The sequence below is a fragment of the Agelaius tricolor genome, unplaced genomic scaffold (genome assembly GCF_023055355.1).
Source record: "Agelaius tricolor isolate 1412-34295 unplaced genomic scaffold, bAgeTri1.0.p SCAF_28, whole genome shotgun sequence".
Lineage (NCBI taxonomy): Eukaryota > Metazoa > Chordata > Aves > Passeriformes > Icteridae > Agelaius > Agelaius tricolor.
The window spans coordinates 2,056,347-2,066,348 of NW_027269288.1; the positions used below are offsets into that span (position 1 = coordinate 2,056,347).

The 10,002-nt window shown below is 42.9% G+C and overlaps 1 long non-coding RNA gene across 1 annotated transcript; it reads left to right on the top strand.

Moving 5' to 3' along the window:
- Positions 1-4,211: 4,211 nt before the first annotated feature.
- Positions 4,212-6,073, top strand: LOC139600838 (uncharacterized). The gene is made up of 2 exons (XR_011682684.1): positions 4,212-5,022; positions 5,297-6,073. It is a non-coding gene; the product is annotated as an uncharacterized lncRNA (long non-coding RNA).
- The last annotated feature ends 3,929 nt before the right edge of the window (positions 6,074-10,002 follow it).

A 10,002-nucleotide genomic window follows, 5' to 3' on the forward strand; every position in this document is an offset into this window, starting at 1 on the left:
GGCACTTTGGACAAGGGGGATTGTCTTCAGCTGAAGGAATGTAAATTTAGATGGGATATTGGGAGGAAATTCCTCCCTGTGAGGATGGTGAGGCCCAGAGCATCTCCCAAAATCTGCTTCCAAGTGCATAAAAATCTGCACCTACAAAAAGGTGCCAAGCACACTGGAGTTAAAGGTGCTTCAGGCACAGGTTCCCTGAACTGCAGGGTAACTCTCCCAAGCCTGGCTTTGGGCTGCTCCTCCTGCACACTGTGTCAGCCACGCTGTGGGAGGGATTTGGGAGCCCCTCTGGGACCCCCAAGCCCCAGTGCCAACCAGCAATGACACTGCCAGTGCCTGCAGCCCCCACCCCAATCTGTGTCGCTCAGCAGGTGGTTCCTGAGGTGGCACTTGGGGACATTCAGGGGTGGCCTCACCCGTGCTGGGGCAGCAGCTGCATGTGATGGTCTCAAAGTGCTTTTCCAACCTCAGGGATTCCATGGGGCATTCAGGGATTGACCCAGCCAGACAGACAGGAACGACAAGCAGTTACACATTGTGAAAAACACGTTCACTCTCCTGTGAAAATTTAAGAAGTTTAATAAGGATAATAGGAGACAAGGACCACAGAGGAAAGGTTGTTACAGCCAGGTGCATCTTGGCACTCAGCTAAGAGCACACCTTCACCTTCAGGGATACCCCTTAAATACCTTTTCCCTTACATCAGCCTGTGGCATATTCATAGACTCTTATGCATATGCATAAACTAGTTTACATATTCCAGGACCTCTTTTACATGGCCTCTCCTTGGGTCTGCCTTTTTAGATCATGTGTGTTTCTTGGCTGTGGTTTTGGCTCCTTCTCACTTCCAGTTTAGGCCTTGGTCCACGCTGTCTTCAGACAGTGAGTGCTGAGAGTTGGCAGATCTGTAGCTGGTGTCCTCATCCTGTGTTAATTGGATGTTATCCCATCCAAGCAGGTATTTTAACCTGCTTGGATGGGATATAGCTATTCATACTATATTTTTAACCTGCTTGGATGGGAAACAGCTATTTCACTACTATGTCTAAGCTTAATTAACAACAGAAATAAAAACTATATCTTTATAGCAAAGTTATTTTAACGCCACACCTATAAAATCCATTTTAATATTTGTGAAAGCCAATATTGTAATATGTATCTATAACACACATAGATTATACTGCCATGAGCCAGAGCACCTTAGGGCATCATTAAGAGAGCACATAAAGGAGGAAAAACACACTCAGTTACACCACTCTGCAGCTTGCAAGTGGGGCATGATCACCACTTCATCCTGATCTTGGCAGCCCTAAGGAAAGCAGCTATTAAGGAGGCACTGACGATGCCATTTGTTTGACACTCCTGCCCCAGAACCACAGCCCAGCAGGTCTCTGTGGCAGTCTGAACTATTTGTGTCCCTCAGAAGCTGCACACCCCTAAAGCAGTGCCTTGGGAACACACAATTTCCCACGTGCCTTTTATAGTCCAAGCTGTATTTCCAGCACATTCCAAGATGGTTTAAATCAGAATGAGGTCACTGGGAGACAGCACAGCATTGGATCAGGCACATCAGGAGACTCGCCAGGCAACATTCTCTATGGGCCCTAGATGCCCAAAATCTAGGCAAGGACACAGTACCCCACAGGAGGCCTACAGAGCAGATATTTGTTTATTGGACACTGGGAGTGAGGGGGATGGCTCCACCACAAACTCACTCATCCGTTCTTCTCACAGCACTCTCTTTTACACTTTTTTACTAATGTGCACACTGTACTTTCCTAACCTTCATGATGTAACATATTTTCTGATCACATGATTATGTAAGCACTTGCAGCACATGAGCGGTTTCTGCACGAGGTGGTTGTCAGCCTCCTGTGGTTGTTTTTGATGAAGGCTCAGAAATCTTCCTCAGGCTTGAACTTTTCACCTCTGTTTCTACACATGCTCTATAAGATTGTCTGCTCAGATGGCCAGTGGTCAGCTTTTTGTAATTAGCTTGTTCTGCTAAATTTGCTGATTTCTAAAAAGTGCTTCATACACATACCCATTGTTATAAATACATATCATGTTGTCAGCTTTTTGCATATATTAGGATGAATGTTATATGCATAATGTTCAAATAACTTTGCTTTTATTTCTGCTATTAACAAAAACTTAGACATAGTAGTAGTGGTAGCTGACATAGTTCTGAGTGAACTGTCTGTTTAGTCAGGATAACATCCAACAAACATGTAACGAGAACCCTGCTATTGATATGCCAACTATCAGCATCTGCCATCTGAAGACAGTGTGGACCAAGGCCTAAACTGGAAGTGATAAAGAGACCAAAACCACAGCCAGGAAACACGCAAGCTCTAAAAAGGCGGACCCAAGGAGGGGCCATGTAAAATAGATCCGGAATATGTAAACTAGTTAAGGCATATGCATAAGGGTATATGAATATGTAACAGGCTCATGTAAGGGAAAAGGTATTTAAGGGGTATCCCTGAAGGTGAAGGTGTGCTCTTAGCTGAGTGCCAAGATGCACCCAGTCATAATCTATTAAACTGTTTAAATTTTCACAGGAGAGTGAACGTGTTTTATGCACCTGTTACAAAGTAACTTCTTTCTGCATAGTTACAGCTTTTTGCATAGCTCAAGCATTATCTTGTTGCATCGACATCACTCTCCATTCCCATCGCTCTGTCTGCAGCACCCTTGTTTCTCACACACCTCATTCTGTTCCAAGTGCTCCCGCTAAAAATGGATCGCTGTGCCCAGGATAAATCCCCATTCCCCTCTGGCCTGCAGGCCACACCACCGAGCAGCGGGGCTGCGGCCCTGCCACTGCCTGGCACCGCCTGTCACCACCTGCCACTGGCTGAGCACCGCCCTTGGCCCCAGGCCGGGAAGCACCACAGCAAGATCGCACTCCAAGCTGGGTTCAGGGGGAAAGAGGCTCCCTTCTGAGGAGAGAGGCTCCCTTCTGAGGAGAGAGGCTCCCTTCTGAGGAGAGAGGATGCCTTCTCAGGAGACAGGCTCCCTTCTGAGGAGAGAGGCTCCCTTCTGAGGAGAGATGCTCCTTTCTGAGGAGAGAGGCTCCGTTCTGAGGAGAGAGGCTCCGTTCTGAGGAGAGAGGCTCCTTTCTGAGGAGACAGGCTCCCTTCTGAGGAGAGACACTCCCTTCTGAGGAGAGACACTCCCTTCTGAGGAGAGAGGCTCCTTTCTGAGGAGAGACGCTCCCTTTTGAGGAGAGGTGCTCCCTTCTGAGGAGAGGCGCTCCCTTCTGAGGAGAGGCGCTCCCTTCTGAGGAGAGAGGCTCCTTTCTGAGGAGAGGCGCTCCCTTCTGAGGAGAGAGGCTCCGTTCTGAGGAGAGAGGCTCCTTTCTGAGGAGACAGGCTCCCTTCTGAGGAGACAGGCTCCCTTCTGAGGAGAGACACTCCTTTCTGAGGAGAGAGGCTCCTTTCTCAGGAGAGAGGCTCCTTTCTCAGGAGAGGCGCTCCCTTCTGAGAAGAGAGGCTCCCTTCTGAGGAGAGACGCTCCTTTCTCAGGAGAGAGGCTCCCTTCTGAGGAGAGACACTCCTTTCTGAGGAGAGGCGCTCCCTTCTGAGGAGTGTTAAAAACACCAATCACTTGTTTTCAAAATTTTAAAAGTTTAATAGTAATAAAATGATTATAAAAATAGTAATAGAATTAGAGTAATAATAATTTGGACAAACTGAATTAGGACAATATGAGACAACAAATACAAAGAGTTACAGACGTCTGGGTACCTTTTTCTGGGCAGCACGAGCCTGAAAAAGGACCCCCGTTAACAAAGGATTAACCCTTAAAAACAATGGCCTGCTGCATATTCATACACTTCATACATGATGCATAAATTCCATTCAAATACAGGATTCTGTCTGGTCATCATCAACTTCTTCCTCCAAATCCTAATAGCACCTTTGAGGCAGGAAGAAGTTGGTTTCTTCTGATAAGAGGGCCATAAATTCTTTTTCTCTGAAAGATTCAGGTGTCCTGTGGCTGCTATCTCACTGCGAGTCCTTTCTTTTTTAAAAAAAGTATCCTACATAGCATCATTTCTATTTTAACAATTTTTTTATAACTTAAAACTATATTTAATACAGTACTTAAGAAAACTAATACAGCATTACTTTCTAACACAACACATATAATATTCATTTTAATATTTGCAAAAAGCCAATCATAAAATACACGTGTTTTTCACAGGAGAGAGGTTCCCTTCTGAGGAGAGACGCTCCTTTCTGAGGAGAGAGGCTCCCTTCTGAGGAGAGAGGCTCCTTTCTGAGGCGGGAGGTTCTACCGCGATTCTTTGGCCTCCCACAAAAGCAAGCCTAGCCTGCCGCCATCTTGGGAAGGAAGGCTTGGTTCGGCCGCCCGGGCCGCCATCCTGAGAGTGGTGTGGCGTCATTTCCTGTACACTGTCACCATCTTGAGTGTGGCGCCGCGAGGTTAGTTGGGTTTTTTTTTTTTTCTGATCCGCCATCTTGAGTGCTGTGACATGTGATTCCTCCCGCGGTCGCCATCTTGAGAGTGGAGCGACGCCAGTTCCTGCAACGCCACCATCCTGAGTGACTTGTCACGTGACTTCTTGCAGCCGCTGCCCAATGCCAGCTGGCAACCGCGCCGCGGCTCCGCGGGCTCCCTGCAATCTTCGCCCGACACTGCCGCCACAGCCGGGACCAGGGGCTGGTACTCCCACGCTGTTCCCGGGCACCGGCAAGAGGCGGCGGCCCGACGAGTCACTGCGCGTGCGCGCGTTTCGGAGTTGCAGTACCGCTTTTGATCTGCGGGTGAGGCCAGAGAGCCGTTTAAGGCAGTGCGCATGCGCACCGGCCTTGCGGCAATACTAACTTTGGCCTGCAGGTGCCGCCCCCCGAGCTGTTGAACACGGCGCGCATGCGCAGTGCCCCGCGCCCGGCGCAGGCAGCAGCCCTCGAGGTCCGGCCGAGATCCCGGAGTTGGTGATGCACAAAAAACTTTTGAGCACTCAGAGCTGCTTCTGTTGCCTTCATAGAGGTCATATTTTCTCCTTTTTCTGGCCCTTTATTGTTTAATTTATATATACAAAGCTTATATTTGTATTTTCAAATCTTACGTACATTGATATTTAGAATTCCTTATGCCCTAAGATCCTTCATTTAAAACGGCAGATATGGGATTGTTAAAAATAGGTTAGAAACTGTTGATAGATTGTTAAGCATGTACTGTTAGTTTGGTTGTTATATTGTAAAAGGGGTTAAAAGGGTAGTTATAAGAAGTACGGTACTCAATGTTCCGTATTACACCTCAGTAAAGTGCACCGCCCCGCAAGGGAAACCTGCCAGCCTGGACAGAGCTGCAATGGCCAACCAAGAACCTTAAACCTTCATGCAAATGAAGGATCCAAACAGAAACCAATCCAAAGGGACAGAAAATAGGATCAAAAGGGGCATCTGACCCAGTGAACCTGTGCTGCTCCACCTGGAACACCGGGCACATCGCTGCTGAGCAGCCCCAGCGCCGGCACTGCAGCATTCCTCCACGGGAATGCTCCTGCTCGGCCTGGGCCCCCTTGCTTCAGGCCTTTCTTTTATTATAATAAATGCTGAAATCACTTTAGTACTGGGAGCCTGCTCTCGTTTTTAACAGGATTGTACCTGGAAATCAATTTTTATATATATTTTTTTCTGCATATATATAAGGAGATAAAAGTTACCACTTTTAGTATTTTTTGCACAGGATTTGAGACAGACACCCACAGACGAACACATTGTGCACAGACAAAATCAGTGGTGTGACTCAGAGATATAAAACCCCTGTCTGAACCATGAGGGCAGCAGCAGAGATGCCACTGGGGCCCTGCAGGAGCCAGGGATCACCCATTCCCACTGGGCAAAGGCTGCCAGGAAGGGTTAATTCTGTCACACAGGAGAAGTTCCTGCAGCAAGGCTGCTCTGTCACCTGGGGACACTGCCACTGGGACACCTCAGGAGGAGAAGGAGAAGGAGACGGAGAAGGAGAAGGAGAAGGAGACGGAGAAGGAGAAGGAGAAGGAGAAGGAGAAGGAGAAGGAGAAGGAGAAGGAGAAGGAGAAGGAGGGAGGATGCCAGTTTGGTGAAAAGGTGCAGTGAGAAAGCACAAGTCTGGGAATGGGACAGAGAAAGGTAGAAAAGACAAGGACAAGAAAAAGGATAGGAACAGCAGTGAAGGGGAGGGAAGGGAGTAGGAGAGAGATAAAGAACCACAGAACCATTTAGGTTGAGGAAGACTCTGAGATGATCCATGTCCGAGCATTAACCTGGCACTGCCAAGTCCACCACGAAACCACCTCACATGAAGGCAGCACCACCTGCCCCACCTGGGAAATTGTGCCTGGAAGCACAGGAAGGAGCAGGACAGGCAGAAAGAGAGAGTGAGAGCAGGCCAGAGAAAGGAAAATGAGGACAGGGTGCCAGGATGGAGATGAAGAAAATAAAATGAATGGGCAGCACAACACAGAGTGATTAAAAAACAATAGGGGCAGGGAACAGGACAGAAAGATACAGTAAGAAAAAATGGTACAGAGAGCAGGACAGAGCAACAGAGAATAAAAAAGAGGGATCATGAAAGGGGCATGGAGGATGGGCAAAAGGACAGAGCAGAAAAGAAGGGCAGACAGATAAAAGGACAGAGCAACAGGGAAAGGGTGTCAGAGAGGAGGACCCTGAGCCAGAATGAGAACGTCAGGGGCAGTGAGCAGGACAGAGTGGTAAACACACACTATTTTTATTTCCTTCATATAGGTTATCTCTTACATTTTCAAGCCTTTTTTATTTAATTTATATATAGAAAAGTTCTGTTTATATTTCCAAAGCCTATCTAATTATATTGATAATTTCTTATATTCTAAAATACTGTATATAGTAGACATATTTTTATTTTGAAATCAATTAGTATATAAACTAATGGTACTTTTATCTATATACAAAAATGAGAAAGTTTACAGTTTTTAATGCATGAATTAATATGAGCAGAAATTTCATATTTATTTAGGGCCTGATGATATCCACAGCTACACAAGCATAGTGTGACAGTAGTATTTCATACTAGGTATTTAATACTAGTAAGTATTTAATACTAGGTAATTAGTAGTATTAGTATTAAATTAGTGTTAGTAATTTGTATTAATTAGTATTAATTTCTTAATGATTTAATTTGTATTAAATATTAATTATTGACTATATAGTAAATATTAAATAAATATTAAATTTTTAAATTATTCATGAATTTAAGTAAATTTAGTATTAGTATTAAATACCTAGTAATTAACACTGGTAGTATTTAATACTAGGATTCTCTAAATGGCAACACACACCAAACCAAGTGTGTCTCATAATCTGCTATTCAAATATCAATAAGAAGCATGCAGCTTGGAATCTATCTGTGGTTAGAATACTCCTGGTTAAATTGCAGCTCTAAAACCTCTGATAAATCACAGCCTTAAATAAATTATTCCTCAGGCTGAAATAATTGTGGCAACATAATAGCATTCTCAGTAAAAAATTATGTCCTTGCATATAGATAACACAGAACATTTTCAAATAAAAAAATGTATTGAAAAATCTATTTAGTTTGGTTTTGGGTATTTTGTGAATACAGCAAGTTACCATACTGTGTTGGTGGAAAAATAGACTTTTAATGTGTCCAGTTTCTAGAGAATATTTATGGGATAAGAGCAAATACTTGCAAAGGTCTGGTTTCACTTCTGACCTCTTCCAAGCAGTTGTCTCTGCTCAACTGCCTGTATTTCATTATTTTGAAGTACTCAAGTAAAAGTACATTTTTATTTGTACCTGCAGATGACTTGCTTCAATAAAATATAAAAAAAACTTTGCTTTTAATTCCTCAGAGAAAGGATTTTGTGAGGAGCAGCTGTATTACTTTCATATGACTGAAAGACATGGGGTTAGGAATTAGAGGGGTATTGATTAGAAATAGATATTTAGATGAAATACTGTTTAATCAACTGCTCTCTATGATAATGTGGGTTTCAAGTGATTACAGAAGAATTTGTCTGTATTTATTGCAAGGCTGAGAGTTTCACACATATCTTGCATATCTTTAGTATATGTATTTCCACAGAATGGTTTTTGATAGTTTGAAATGGGTCTGTAATTCAGCACCAAAGAAAATTTGAGGGAGCACTTGCAAAGTTTTCAGCACACACCATCACTATTTTCAGGTCTCATTGTTATAAATCACAAAACATCCTACAACTTCAAAAAGCAACAAATAACATATTAGTTCATTGTCTCTAAAAATGCAGCACGTAAAAACTCTGAGGGTCAGTGCCATGATTGGGACTGTAATTGCTGTTTACTTCTTTTTTCTTTTTCTTTTTTTTTTTTTTTGGTGTTGAGAGATTAGGAAAAAATGGCTTTCTTACAGAAGAAAAAAACAAATAAAAAAGAAAACAAAACCAGCCCTGGGCCATAGGTAAATGCACCACAAAGCACACAAAGAACTGTGCTGTTGAGACATAAACTTTAAGGAATTTAGAGATTTTAGAGGAGCTAAGATTTTAGTTAGAGATAAGCTTTATTGGAGTTAATTAAAATAAATAGGTAGGCCTTGATGAAGTTAAGAGTTAGTAGTTAACTAATAATTGATTGCTTGTCAACATCATGTTTGCTTAGCTGGGTTTATCATGAAGAATATAGAAACTCATAAATAGCTTTTAGGAACATAAGACAATTGTAGGCCACCTCTGTTCTGAAACCAATTGAAGATGGGGAATGGGAGTTCCAGCAAGGGTTCATTTGTCATATTTGCATTGAAAATGTAGAAAGTTCAGAACAAGGAAGACTTCATTTATTTCCTCATTTTGGAACCCCTCCCCATGAAAGGGACCACCAACTCATTTCAAGGGACAGACTACTCATGCTTAATAGCTTTGGAACTAATTACCATATGAAGCAGGAAATGGGATGTACCAAAGTTATGAATATGTATTTGTACTTTATATATACAATAATATGGTATTCAATAATACATTTATATATACAATAATACAGTATTCAATACTTGTATAGATAAAAGGACTCTGTAATCACCTGTAAATCACAGTGTGTATTTGGGAGCTATCCCACAATAAACATTCACTTTCTAACTTTAAACTTTTAGAGAGTTTTTGTCGGTCACAGTTGAATATCGTTACTAGATCAATATCCATATTTTTTTAATAAATCACTGTGACAAGGCAACACAAACCATGCTTCCATTTCAGGGTAAAAAATGTGACATAGCTGCATGTGGGTAGCACAATGGGGCCCAAGCTGGTTTCTTGTCAAATATCGAAGCAAAAATTTTCACTGCAATATTTCCTATGCATCACATGCCTGGGAGAAAGATCTCCATAACACAAGAAGTAATTTTTTTTTAAGTTAACAACAGAAAAGCAAATTCAAAGTCTCTAAAAATGCAGATAATCTCTAATTTTAGACATAACAATACATTTAACGTCAATTTAAATCTTCTCCCTACTTATCCTACCTTCTAATTAACAACTCTTCTTGTTTGTCTTAATGTAGTTTTTTAGCAGTGGTACTGTTGCCTGTCTGAAGTCAGAAGCCTTTTTGGAGTTCTATAAATGGAACACATTTTAAATCTTAAATTCATAATTTAATGTTGAGAGACATCAAAAAACTACCAAAATTTAATGCAAGTACTTGGCTGCTCTTGTCACAGGGAGAACAATGTGAGGGGCAGGAAAGGACAACAAACAATTTAAGGGAGGGAACACCTCTGCTATAGGAGCAGGACCAGAGAGTTGGGGTTGTTTAGCCTGGAGAAGGGAAGGCTCCAGGACTTCCAATTGTGGCCTTCCAATGCCCCATGGGGCTGTGAGAGAGTTGGAGGAGGGCAGGTAGTGATAAAAGAAGGGAAATGGCTTTAGGATAGAAGAGGATTGGTTTCCACTAGATATTGGGAAGAAATCCTTTACTGTGGTAGTGGTGAGGCACTGGCAGAGGCTGCCTG